The 14,788-nt window shown below is 37.5% G+C and overlaps 1 non-coding gene across 1 annotated transcript; it reads left to right on the top strand.

Moving 5' to 3' along the window:
- Positions 1-299: 299 nt before the first annotated feature.
- LOC131907576 (U1 spliceosomal RNA) lies at positions 300-458 on the top strand. The gene has a single exon (XR_009378478.1). It is a non-coding gene; the product is annotated as a U1 spliceosomal RNA (small nuclear RNA).
- The last annotated feature ends 14,330 nt before the right edge of the window (positions 459-14,788 follow it).

Raw genomic sequence — 14,788 nt, forward strand, 5'->3', positions numbered from 1 at the left:
TAATTTAGGAAACTAACTGGAACTGGTTCCTTATGTTTGTAGAAAAAGAAGTTTTCCATTCAGAATCATTCAACAGCAACTGTAAATGTAATCATGGAAACATTAAGAACGTTATACAGCAGCATGGGTTGTCTGTCCTAGTCCTGGAATTCCTCCTGTCATTATGGAAACATCTGTCTTATTCATTAGTGCCTTGAGTTCTTAAGACCATGAGTGACATACAGTACGCAAGCCAAATATCTAAACAACAACAACAACAAAATCACTTCCATCTTCGGGATCATAAGAAGCAAAATTTCATACTTACCTGGCAGGGGAGATACCATGATCATGAAGGTGGTTTTCCCAGGGCGAGGCTTATCCATTGCACTCCAGATGTGCTGACCCCTGCGATTTCCCCAAATGCGGGAAACTGCATAATTTGTGGTAGTGGGGGACTGCGTTCGTGCTCTCCCCTGTATAAAGATTTATATCTTAGAAAGTAATAAAAAAAAAAGAAAAAAAAGAAGCAAAATTTCAATGTTGTTGTTATTTACTATTCTATACATGTATAATTCTGTTTTCACAAAAAGTCCTATAGTGACAGTTAACAAACAACCAATATAATCATTTCATAAGCACAGAACATAATGCTAGGTCATGAATGGAATGATTACTTATTACATGTTTTCTTAATTCCAATTATATAAGACTGAAGAACTAATGGTTATTTTTGCCTCTTCAAATCCACACCTGTGTCCAGGCACCGCTTTGGCATGAGAGAAGCAGGAGTGACTTCACATGCTCAGCCTTCCAGTTTCTACATGCTTGTGTGTTGGCAGCTGACAGCTTCCTTGTATTTTTGAAAGCTGTCTCAGTATTTCCTGTGCTTTTTTTTTTTCTTCCAAGGCTGATGGCTCAGCATGTGCAAACCAGTTTGTATGTTCATAAATTGCAGGAGTCAAGTTTTGAGCTCAGCCTTCAATTTTTCATAGTGCGCTGAGTTGTGGACTTAGCTTGGTAAGGATTCCAGAGAGAAAGCACAAAAGAAGACAGAGCATTCTGTCAGTGAAAGGTCATAGGAAAGGAATGCATGGATATGTATTCCTTTCATATATACATTTTATACTTTATATGAATATATTTTACATTACCATATAAAGAGATATACTTTGAGGATATATTTTACACATATTAAATATTATATATTTTTATAATATTATATACATATATTTGTAGTGGGTAGCCATTCCAACTTTGACCTGGAATTTCCAACTCCCATTGAGGCTTCGGTAATGGTCACGCCTACAAGGTGGGGCTGAGGGGGTGGGGACGCTGAAGACCCAAGATCCAAGATCCTGGACCCTGGACGCTGAAGGTAGACTGAACAGAGTTCTCCAGAGAACACCGCCCAACTGCACCCTGTAGCCTATCCCTTCACTTGTAAGTTACCCCACAAAATGAACCTCCCTTTTAACTACGTGGAGTGGCCTTAATAATTTTACCTATATATTCAAAGAGATAATGAGTATCTGTGTATGCGTATTATACAATTTAAAAGAAGTTTGTTAATCTCCCTTAAACTTAGGGGTAAAATTTAGGATGCAGAAATTTTGGACTGGGATGCAGTGTAAATGCCGATAACATGAGTAATTCCAGGCTGATAGACTGAACAAAGAGTTTTGCATTTTCAAAAAAACTTCCTCAACTTTTTCAAATCAGAATTCACACCTTACTGGAGGTGATTCTGTGTCTAGAATTAGAAGCCCTTCTGGCAAATCTCTTAACCTTAAACCTGAAAATTCCCATATGTCTAGTAGGAAGCAATATCCGCATCACTTCCTTGAGAAGAGAGCTGTGAGGGTTGAGGCAAAGCACTAGTGCAGGTAAAAAGCTTAGGGTTTCTGTTCTCTGAACTTGAGATTCCGCCCCCCTTCTAGTATAAGATGAGTATTCAACTAAGTCACATCATCGCTTATTGCTGTTAAATGTGCTTTGTAAGTCGACATCTTCTTTACAAGGCTGTGGACATACTGGCAAAATAATAAAGCAAAGGGGTCATTTAAAAAAGAGAGGGAAAAATGGATAGAGATCACAGTTCAATATTGACATGTGAGTATAGACCAAAGTGCTGAGTAGACCAAAGCTCCTAAGTAAACATTATACTCACTCTTTCCCTCATCCATCTCCAAGCCACACTCGACAAGAGGGGAAATGTCCAAAATAGTTGAGTGAAGCACACTTAGGTAACTGGGAATGCACAGTTAGGTAACTACTTTAATACTGAAGGTTTCTGAGGCTTCTTCAGTTCTTGAAGATCATTCTTCTTGAGAACCAGGAATGGACAAACCCTTGGGTACTCCAGACAAATGTTCCACAGAGAGTTTCCCTGTCCTAGAGCTACCAGACTTTTTTCTTTTCTTGCTTCCCATGTTGTTCTTTCCTTACTCTGTATCCTTCTCTGCCCTACCATCTTTCTGGTCATTTTCCATCTGTTACCCTAATGCATCATCTTCTGGAGAGAACCTAGCAACTATGTGACACTGAACCAGTCACCTTACCTTTCTCCATTTAGGTATCTCCAATAAATTTAGTTAGATAATATTATCTTATACCATGTAAAATATATGTGAAAATTCAATAATTATAGAAGTTTAAACAGAACTTTGTATTTATTGCCAATTGTTTGTTAATCAGATAAATGGGCCTTTTATGCATATGAGCAGGTAAATGTCTCCCAAAATATCTGTGTCAGTGATGAAGAGAATAATCCATGCCTTGCCATCTTTGGCATATGTAGTGGGTAGTCTTTGTCATCAGCTTTAGGAGACACACTTCTGGTATGTCTGTGATAGTGTTTCCTAATGGAAATGAGGACACTCTGAATGGAGTTGACACTGCTCAAGGGGCTGGAGTCAAAGACTGAATAAAGAGAGGAAAAGTAGAAAACACGGTCATTAGGGGTTATCTTTCCTTCTTGACTGTAGAAGCAATGTGGCCTACCAACTCAGTGCCTTGCCTTTCCCACCATGATCAGTCTAAACCTTAACCATCAAACACACACACACACACACACACACACACACACACACACACACACACAAACACACACACATGACCTTCCTTCCTGCTTTTTCCTTTGTCATATATTTTATCAGAACAACAAGAAACATGCCTAAGATTCCATATCAACTCTATACCTAAGAGTTAAGAGCACTTGTCAAGTGCTATATAGCAGGCTCTCCCAACTCCTCACTTGTAAACTGGTCTCCTGGGTTATATGCTCCCACCGCGATGTGCTTCTCCAGTAGCTAATGACCATGAGCTAATCTAATCAAGCCATATGTCCTTATAAGAAGATATTCTTAGTTTTGTTGTTAGAGTGATAGGAAGCTGGCTAACTTATTAAGACTTGCTATTTGAAAGCATTTTGTATACCAGAGGCCGCAATAGGACTGTCTTGAATAAAAGAATAGGAAGGAAAAATCAAGTTGTTTCCCTCAGTATGTTCACTTTCCTTTTAAGCCCTCCATTAAGGCATTTGGATGATGTACCTCCAGATCTGGGAGTGACGAATTTCCTAACAGGGACTTGAGAATCACAATATCAAAATTTATGAAGCCTTGATGAAAGATTTTCCTCTCAGAATTAGGTTGGGGATAAGTTCTCTTGGGTCCTCATGGTACATTTTCACTGAGCTGCAAAACTCTTTCTTAATCTAGTCATCTGTGTCCCAATTTACAGGATCCAAGAACATCCAGGGTTAAAGTCAAAAGAGAATGGGGGGTCAACAAATCTTGGAAAATGTTCTATCTTCTCTGTCTTTCTGTATATTCTTGGATCCTTTCCCTTTTATTCTTCTTTATGTTGCAGCTAATGGATTCTGAATTCTCCATAGGAATTAGAGCTCAATGAAAACCAAGCAATGAGGGTTGAGGTAAGAAAAGGCGCAATGCAGTAATTTCTTTTCTGCTCACAGTCTAATTTATTTTACTCTATTTTCCCTAAGTATATTTAGGCTGTGGGTGCATTTTTCAGTGCTTATTTTCAAAATACATCCATTTTCATAAATACAAACAGAAGTACAGCCATAATTACCCCCTTTCATTTGTGTCTTGAAATAACTTTGCTTAATTCAAAGTAAGAAATAAAAGGATAATGTTGAAAAATAACTAATGAAGGGGTTCAGATTATGAAAGGAATATTATCCCAGTTCAAAGACATTTCATTTTTCAGAAATTGCATAGCATTTAAAATTTCAAGAAAGTGCTATATTAAGTAAGTGTCTATTTGCTGAATATAAAAGCAGTGTGTTTAGCTGAAAAGTCAATGCAGGATATGGGTCACTGTAATGGTGACAGTTTGCTGCTATCAGTAGGCAGTCTGTGCTTTGGTTTGACCTGAAAAATCAACTGATGTAGGCAATGGATAGTATCGTTTAGGAAGGAAGCCTATCTTATATATAAAAAAGAGAGTTTTCTAAGTTGTGTGAAAAGCAAAAATGTGACATAAATCACAATGGTATAATTACGTATACAGATCTAAATATGTTTGAGTTTGGATTTATTTGGAAATACTCTGGGTTAAATCTATGACATCCAAGTCATGTACCATTTAGCAAGTTTGAAGAAACTAAATAAAATAAATTCCAATGAAAGAGCAACATGTATTTTTTGTTGTTTGTTGAGATTCTAATTTAATTACATTTCTCCTTCTCTTTCCTCTTTCCAAGCCCTCCCACTTATGCCTCCCTGACCTCCTTCAAATTCATGATCTCTTTAAAACTCTTATTGTATACATGTATATATTTGTACATACATATATACTCTCAAATATAACCTGTTGAGTCCATATAATATTACCTGTATGAATATTTTTCAGGGCTAACACACCAATTGGTTTTCCAAAGCCAAATGGCCATCCTTGAAAAATACACATTCTTTTGAGCTTTATTTTGAATTAGACTTTATGATTAAGTAGATGCCTGGAATTGGTTAGGCATAGGGCTTGGAGTGGGTGAATAAAGGGCCTGTAATAAAACTATGCCTCCAGAGGATGTCAGGCATGGTACTTGCTCCTTATATCTTTTAGTGATATCATAGAAAACAATGGAAGAAACTAATAGCTCATGGCCCCACCTCATGTTACATCTCCACATGTCATCATTTTTCTGTCAGACAAAGCAAGTGAGAAATGGCTTAGTATGGTGCTGTTCAGCATTGGTTTGTATTGTGTAGATGCGTTAGCACTTTTAATTTCTTCTGAGTTGTGACATTTAGCTGAGCCATGACCCCAAGTAGTCTTGTTCTAGGGAAGAACACTTTGAGAGAGCCTTGACCTTGACTTCAACCTAAAATCCATAAATGAAATCTGCAAGTTTGCATACCTGGAGTGCACCACCTAAAGATTCATAGTTCTTCAGTAAACCATGTGTACCAATGTTTACAAAAATCACTAGATTACTCCAATGTGCACATATGGTTGGGAATCATTGACACAGAAATCAAAGTAGAAACTAAAGATAACAAAGAAGGATCAGTTTGTAGTTGTGCTTGAACGGCATAGGACAAGGCTGCACAGGAATCATTCCCAGCTCTGTATCTGTGAGGGATTTGTTCCATGACTCACCATCTACAGGGAAACTGAAGTCTGTGGAACTTAAGTACCTTATATATGAAATTCTGTCATTTTTACTCACAGCCTTTGAACATCTTTCTCTAAACCTAAGTCATTTCTAGATGACTTTATAGCTTATGCAATAGAAATGCCATGTGAACAACAATTCTATTATTATAAATTTTAGGTGATAATTAGTTGCTAAAAATATGTTAATGTTCAATACAAATAATATACTTTTCCAAATTTTTTTCTGTTGAAATATTTGGTTAAATCTGAGGAAGTGACATGCACAGATCTCTAGGACAGCTACTTACTTAAAGTGAACAATAGATTAACTGTTTCTGTGGGATGCAACTATAGGGGATGCTACTGGGCCTAATGCCCCAACAGGCCACCAATTCCGATAAAATTAAAGAATTCAGCATGCAGGAATAAGACTTAGAGACACCACAGGGTCTGGCTCAAAACTTGACCTGCTGTCGTACAGTTTCCTGTATTGTTTGCAGCTATTTTTATCTACAACTACCAGAGCAGGATAATTTTTCTCTAAGCAGATGGGTTTGGGGCCTTTCCAGGAGAGTTGATGACAAACCAGTGGAAATCTAGGTGGTGTCACTAGATGCCATCTTTACCCCAGACCCCGCCTGGCAGGAAGAAAACTATCCTATACTTTTAACAATCCAAATGATGCATTCAGCAGGCTTTTCCCATAAGGGCATATCACAATTAAAGAACAAATAGAGGTTAATGTGGATAGGAAAGAAGAGCAGTAAGCATATCCATTAATCACGATCCTGTTTACACATCTGCTAAGGAGGGAGATTTTCTCATTAACTTAAAGTGAAACCCAGTGTTTGGTAACAGCTGTCTTTTTGTGACAATGTTGATTGCACCTGCCTCTGCATCCCATCTAAGAATTATAGAATATGCACTTTAGAAATTAATCTCCACTTTGTAATTAAAATATTAATATTCTCATTGTAAATATTATGCAGAGTAAACTAAAGTACACCACAAATGACTCACAGCATCTCTATAATGATGTTGATTGATTTTCATTTATTTCTCTGAATATGTGTGTATCTCTGTGTCAATGTGGATATGTATTTGTGAAAGTCATAAAAAAACCTTAGTCTTTTTGTATTGACAATTCTCAATCCTCTTTTTATTGTTTCCATTGTATCATACTGTTTCCCTATATTATTATTGTTTATATTAATGACTTTAAATGGCTATATAGTATATTAGTTTCTGGCTATACCTTGCTTCATGTAACCAAATTCTTTCAATCAAATACTGAGTCATGAAATTGCTTCTGTTTATAGAATCTCAGTGAACAAACCTGGACCATCCCTGAGCTCTTTCTGTATGAAACCATAGACAAGGAACAATTTAAAGATTTCAGAGATTTTAAAGCTTTTTATTCATGCTGTCAAATTGCACTCCAGGAAAATTGTACCAATTTATGTTCAAAGTGTTTATGAGAATTATATTCTGCTCTACCTACTAAACTGGGAACATATTAAATATTTGTCATTTTGTTCAAAATCTAGTGCCAAGAACAATTACATACCTTCACAGATCTCAATTTTACCATTCATAAAATGATGATAAAAAGACAGTCTAGGTTATAAAATTGTTGTATCAAATTTGTTAATATGCACCAAGTATTTAGACTTAACCTTCCAACGGAGTAAATGTTCAATATATTAGTTTAAGTTTTTTTTTTTTTTTGATTTTTTTTTTTTTTAAATTTTTATTTTGCAATACAATTCAGTTCTACATATCAGCCACAGATTCCCCTGTTCTCCCCACTCCCGCCCCCCTCACCCTCCCCCCAGCCCGCCCCCCATTCCAATCTCCTCCAGGGCAAAGCCCTCCCCACAGACTGAGATCAACCTGATAGACTCAGTCCAGGTAGGTCCAGTCCCCTCCTCCCAGGCCGAACCAAGGGACCCTGCATAGGCCCCAGGTTTCAAACAGCCGACTCATGCAATGAGCATAGGATCTCTGGGAGTCCAATTAGCGAGAATGAGGAGGGTTTATATGAGCGAGAATTGTTGAGACCAAGGTTGGATAAAGCACAGAGACAAATAGCCAAACGAACGGAAACACATGAAATATGAACCAATGGCTGAGGGGTCACCAACTGGATCAGGCCCTCTGAGTGGGTGAGACAGTTGATTGGCCTGATCTGTTTGGGAGGCATCCAGGCAGTGGCACCGGGTCCTATGCTCATAGTTTAAGTTTTTATTGGCAAAAAGTGGTATCAGGCTATAATTCGTATCCTTTTCTTTGCCAAGAATCATTGGTATTAATTGTCATTTTACAGCAAGTATGTATGTGTCAGAGGGTAGCCTCTGGGGTTGGTCCTCTTTTTCAACTCTGTTTGATACAGGGTCTTCGCTTGGCTCTGTAACATTCTTTTTTTTCTTAAATCGTCCTAAAATTGTATGTTGTCTACTGGCATCTTCCACTTTATCTTGTTATAAAATTTCATTGAATATAAAAAGTATTGTTTTCCCTTTGGAATTTGTCTTTATTTCTTCAACTTCTTTCTGTCAACAGAAGTGTTAAATATTTAGTGTGATCATAGAATGTTCAACATTTCAACTTTAACTTTAAACATACAAGAATAGTTGATGGTCATGCAGTCTTCAGGGACACTTACCATTTTAATGTACATATCCAGGGCTAGGATGTTTCTCTCAAAACTTTGAAATCCATGCTTTGTAACATGTTATGTCACTACCTCTGTGAATACCTATCTAAATACTCTCAGAGTTCCTCTTTTTTCATTCAACTAAAATTAAGACCTAAATAAGTCTAAGAATGTTACTCAGTTCCTGGGTAGTTAGGCTGTGATTAAACCATGTTATTAATGTTTGGTTTTATAGCATTACAATATGTAAGTATGGCCTTTGTAATTTATGCCATGGGGAACTTGGGGTTTCCTATGTATCTTAGAATGTGGTCAGGGTTGCTAAATCTTTCTTGGCTATAAACATATCATGTACTGTCTTTTCCAAGATGGTCATTTGATTATATATTTATTAATTAAACAGAAACATTTGATTGGAATTCTGTGCCATTGGTTTTTTAATAACAATGGGATAGAGAAGGAAGAAACAGGCAACAAGAAGTGCATGATAAAACTACATCTCTCTCACTTTCCCAACCCAAGCAGTAAAGTTCAAATTTAAAGGTTTTGGGCCAGAGGAAGAGTGAGCTGATGTGTATTTCAGGATGTGTCCTTCTCCTACCCCTTTGCAACAGGGAAATACCATGTACTCATGGAACACCTTGATTTGGATTTTCATGACCTGTCAAATAGTGTAAATGCTGAGCTTAAGACCTCACTGCTGTCATTTTGTAGATGTAGCTTCTGAATATCATACCCTGCTCATCCATTGAAAGGGTACCCACTCCAACCCTCTGTCATCCCATGTGCTCAGACTGAGCTTTACCTCCAGTGTTTATATTCCAACAAGACCCAAGCTTTTGCTTCCATATAGCCTCCATAGCCCTCATTGTCCTCTTGGTTTTTCCTTATTTTAACTCTGACCAGCCTCTTCCAGACCTAGCAGTGCTTAGCTGGGTAATTTAGAGTTATCTTTCATTGTTGCAATCAAGATCTATTTCTCAGGAAAGCCTTTCCTGATCCTCTAAGCAAACAAACAAACAAATGCTGTTTGTTATTCCACCGAACTTATGTGCTGTGTTACGGTTGTAGATTATGCTGTCTTTCTAGTTAAATGTGGCATCAGCAATTTGATAGTATCATTATACAGTCCCTAGCACACAGTAAATACCTGGTTAATATAAGCTAAATGGTGTGTGTGTGTGTGTGTGTGTGTGTGTGTGTGTGTGTGTGTGTGTGTACAAGTGTATTCACAGAGGTGTGAATGCAGGTGCATACTGCCATTTCGTGCTGTGGAGGTCAGAGGACAGCCTCAGGTGTTGCTTCCCACTTTCCACCCTGTTGGAGGCATGGCCTTTCTTGTTAACTGCTGGCTATGCCAGGCTACCTGACCTTTGAGCTTCCTGCGGTTCTCTATGCGCTGCCTCCAAATCTCCATGGGATGTTTGGTGTTTACACTTCTGATCTGGGGATCCAAACTCAAGTCATTAAGATCGCTGGGCAAATACTTTACCCACTGAAACACCTTCCTAGCCCTTAAATGATGATGTTGTCTTTTAGAAACGTACTTAAAAGATAAAAGATGACAGAATATTAAAATAAATGAGATAGAGGTGTAGTAATAGACAAAGGCTGAGTAATTGTAAGTAACTAGAGGATATTATTTTTACTTACTTAGGGATATTTTCCCCATCTATTGGTAGAAGTCGTGGCACGTGGAAGGAATTACATAAACATTTATAGAAGAAATCAACTAGTCTGGAGGCTTTTAAGTTAAACCTGAATCTGGAGGCTACTTGGATAATGATTTTTCTTTTTTAAATTTTCTTCTGGATGTCTTTTAATAACCAAACAAAGATGTATGTCTACCTATTTACAAGATAATAATTTTCAATAGACTCCTTTCTATTTTTCCAAGGCCTAGAATGACAGCCGGGTTAGCATAACTACACTCCACAGTAATTTTTTCAAAAGCAGGGAATAGATTTCCAGATTTTGATTTTGCTTTCTAGTGTGCACAAATCTTAATGTTCATTCCAAATTTCAATTTGAGATTTGTATCAGCTTAATGCACAGACCATCTTGTGTAAAATGTGTTATGCCATATGAAGGAAATACATGCAGGCAGCAGGCTACACTTTGAAGGAGAAAGACAGTATGAAATCTTAGCTTTGCCCCCCAAAAATGAATTGTTACGATACAGACTCAATAGTCAAGAATTAAAGTAAAATGTTTCAACATGAATGCCAACACTTTTAAATGGATTACCTTATTTTTATTGTGGGCTGCACATTTTTGTCAAGGGAATTTGATAATTATAAACTGCAACAATAATGAGGTTTTGAATATTCATAGGCAATTAAAATGCCTCTGTGCATTTTAGCAGTGCCCTGTGGAAGTGTAACTCATTTTTAGAAATAACTGGGTTGTAATAATCAAATCCCAAATATTCTGTTAAAAATAGACAAGGAGCTGAATTAGTTATGTTTTTATGTACTTGGACAACTCAAGGTTTTGATATGGTTACTATGTGGCATTTAGTGTCATTTTGACATATTGACAGAGTTTTATATTCTTAAAAGTCACAAGAAGACCCTGAGTAGAGAGGAATGTCTATTTTCAGTTGTGAAGACCTCCTCAAATCTGAGTGATGTAGTAACAGGGATATTCCTTTTGCATGCTAGAGAATAGACTGGCAAGCTCTTTCCATATCAGCTGCTTCTTTGAAGGTTGCAGGCACACAGCATTCCCAGGCTGCTTTTGTACATGGTGTAGATGTGTCAAAGCCACAACCAACAGAGTAGCAGGGTTGGATGCTCCATTTTCAGTGTGGTCACAGAAGCCCTCATTCATCATCCTCTTGAGATGATAAACAAGCCTCAAGAAGGTAGACTCACCGATGAAAAGGGACCAAGATCCCTGAGTCCTTGACCAAAGAAACCCCATTTAAATAAAACACTCAAATTAAGTTGTCACAACTCTACAGTAAACATTCATTATGCTTCTGACATGTGAGTGTTTGTTTATTGCAGTAGTTCACTTCCGTTTTACACAAGGAGACTGGGGAAATGATTACCAAACTCAAATCCTCTTTTATTAGCCATGCCTGAAATGAAGGATATACCTCAATCTATATTAATGACGAATTATTCTGTACTATAATATTTAAAGGAGTTTGAGTTGATATGTTTAGAGGATTAATGTTATCTAATATAAATTTATATTCTTTTGTGTTGTAGCAAGAAAACCAGCATCCCTCAGTTGATATCCTCTCCCAGTGAATACTTTCCCTGATATCTTTTTATTCATTGATTCATTCAATGCTTCCCATTTATGCTTTCTGAATGATTGTGCTGTTCTTCAAACTTATACGTGGGAACCTAATCTTTATGCAAAAGTATTCAGAGGTGGAGACTGGGGCCAGCGAGACAGCTTTGAGGATAAAGGCGATTGCCCTTAAGCCTAATGACCAAAGTTTCAGCCCCAGGATCCATATGGTGGAAGAAAAGAACTGATTCCTATAAGTTGTCCTCTGACTCCATCAGTGCACTGAGGCACATGCCCTCTATCACCTCCACCCCTGCCCCCACACATACAAAATATAATTAAAGAGATATTGAGTCTCCAGGGGGTATTAGGTCATAAACGCTCTGCTCAGGAGTGGGATTAGTGTCCTTCAAAAGATGCCTGAGGAAGTTTGTTTGCCTCTTCTGCCTTGTTAGGAAATGCTAAAAAATACATTCATGGCAACATAGAAATAGTGATAATTAGGGGAAAGATATACCTTATTTGGTAGAGTGCTTGCCTAGCATGTACTAAACCCTGGGTTCGATCACAGCACCATACCATTTAACTACGTGGTAGTGCACACCAGTAATTCAAGTTCAGTAAACCAGTAACTTGGTAATTCAGTTCAGAAGTTCAAGGTTATTTTTCCCTACATAGCAAATTTGAAGCCAATCTAGGCTATGGGAGACACTGTTTCAGAACAAAAAGTTCTATATGAAATAAAGAAAAATTGAGCATCAGAAAATGAGTTTAAATGGCCATTGTGGCCATGTGAATAAGCTTCACATAACATCTGGTACTGCTGTCTGCCTGCTATTTCAATACCTCTAGTGACCCTGTGTCCTAAATTACATGAGACAACCCTAATGCCTACTCTGCCCATGCAATTGTAATACTGTTCTCCTCAGCTCTCAAGGATACCTTGGTCTGGATGATAGATTTTATTGTTGACTTATTTATAGCCCTGTTGTATAAAGGGGACAACATCGCTATCAGAGCCTGACGCCCTTCAATATTAGCATAAATCTCTTTGTTCAGATTCCAGACTTCACTAAGCAAGCAAACTTCTGATAATTTGGATTCTTTGTAGCAGGGCTACAAAGAGAAAGTACTAGCTGGACTCACATCAAAGGCAGGGCTGTTCTGTGCCCATGTGTCATTATCAATTAATGAGCTGACACGCTGGATGTATAAACTTCAAAATCCTTATGAGAGATGAATGTGAGACAGTTTCCCCAGTACTGATCAGTTTCAGGATTCTGAGAATATGGAGTTGACGATTCTAATGAGATGTGGCACAGACGATTTAAGTTAAATGCTTGTGGAAAAAGCCATGCATCAGGACCACTGGCCTCTGACAATGCATCTTGGGCACATTCCAGTCTTCATTATGTACAATTACATCTGGGTGGACAGTAAAAGATATGAGAGATCCCTAGAGCCAGGCTATCCAGAGGAGAAGAAGATTATGAGATAATCCTAAAAGCACTGGTTGGATGAGTAATGAGCAAAATTAATTAAGGATGTTTTGCTTTGAGAGTGAAATGTCCTTCCTAGATTTACATGTTTGAAAACTTAGCTCCCAAGGAGGCACACCATTTGGGAAGTTTATGGAACCTTCAGGAGTGAAGTGTCATTGAAAGAAATTGGTAGCTGAGGGTGGGCCTTGAATTTTATATCCTAGACTCACATCCGCTTTACTCTGTATGATGGGTGCAATGGTATCTATCCATATCCTGCCCTTGCTGCCGTCTTTCTCTACCTGCTATCACATCTTTCTCCCTGCTCTGGAACTATAAACGTTTGGTCATAATATTTTATCATAGCAACAAAAAAAGATACTATGATAGATACATTATATTCCTCATTTGTTGCTCTTCCTTTGTTTACTAGGAATCTGGTTAACAAGAATAGAGGAAAGATTAGTACACAATTAGTACTTTAATTTCACTTTTATCACTATGATCCACTCAAAGGCAATCCCATTCCTTCTTAAGCCAAAGATTTACTTTAAATATTCATAATAAATGTTATTTTCTAAGCATCTGTGGAATCATCAGTATTTCTATGAACACAACAGATATTTATTGAGTACAGCTATGAAGCACATATTATGAACCTTCAGTAAAAGCAGATGGCAGGAATGGAAGGGTGTAGAAGATCAGACTAACCTATTCTTGGGTACCACAACCTGCAAAGGATGCCAAGTAGGAAAAGGAAAAATGAAAGTAATTACATGGTCCCGGTCAATAGGACTGTTATGGTTTGCATATGTTAAAGTCTAGAGTGCTGTCTTGGAAAGTTATGGAAACATTAGGAGTGTGGGTCTCACCGGAGCAAATAGTCACTGAGATTGAATCCCTGGCATTTTTTCCTTGGCTACTTTTTTTTAATCCTTATTTCTAATCATACTCTACCATGAAGTGAATCTCTCTACTCTGCCACATGCTCATATCACCATAATGATTTTTGCTTAAGTGTATGAAGCCAAGAAACCATGGACTGCCTCGTCTAAAACCATGTGCCTAGATCAATTTTGTCTCCTGTGGGTTGTTTTAAGGAAACTTCAAACAGTGATACAAAAGTAACTATATAAGGATGCTATGGAAATGTTAATGTGCATGCAAGGATATGTATATACATGCAGGAGATGGTTGGAGACATTTAATAATAAAAGACTTTTGGTAAAATGAGAATAGTCAAAGAAAAATATAGATGAGAAATATTTTATGAATAAAATGGACAAATAATCAAAGATGTTAGGAACTTGTTGAATATTCTGAAAGTTCTATGAGCCACCATTATAAATGACAAAGTCATCACAGGCCAGTTGAAGATTGGCCTAATACAATGTAGATTGACTCCTAATACAATGGGAAGCAGTTGAGAAACTCCTGCTGCACAGCCCCATATCAGTGGTCTCAGAGCCTTCACACATCTTCTTTTGTGGGATTTGTTTTGGAGGTAAAAACAGAGGAATATGGTAGTCAGACAACCCATACCTACATCCAGTAATAAATTTGCTGAGAACTTTCATTGGTATTTATAAAGATATTTATGCTTTTTAGCGGTAAAATCAAATAGCATCTTTGTTTTATGATAGGAGAGATACAGTAATATTTGGGGTAAACATTTGACTACAAAGACATTTCTTACAGGTGTTGCCTTTTCCTTCCCATGTGGCTGGGTAGTTTGGGCTGTTTCAATAATTTTTAGTCTCTTTCTTCACTTTGGCTTTTGGACTATTTCAAAATCGAACTA

Source organism: Peromyscus eremicus, chromosome 3 (genome assembly GCF_949786415.1).
Source record: "Peromyscus eremicus chromosome 3, PerEre_H2_v1, whole genome shotgun sequence".
NCBI lineage: Eukaryota > Metazoa > Chordata > Mammalia > Rodentia > Cricetidae > Peromyscus > Peromyscus eremicus.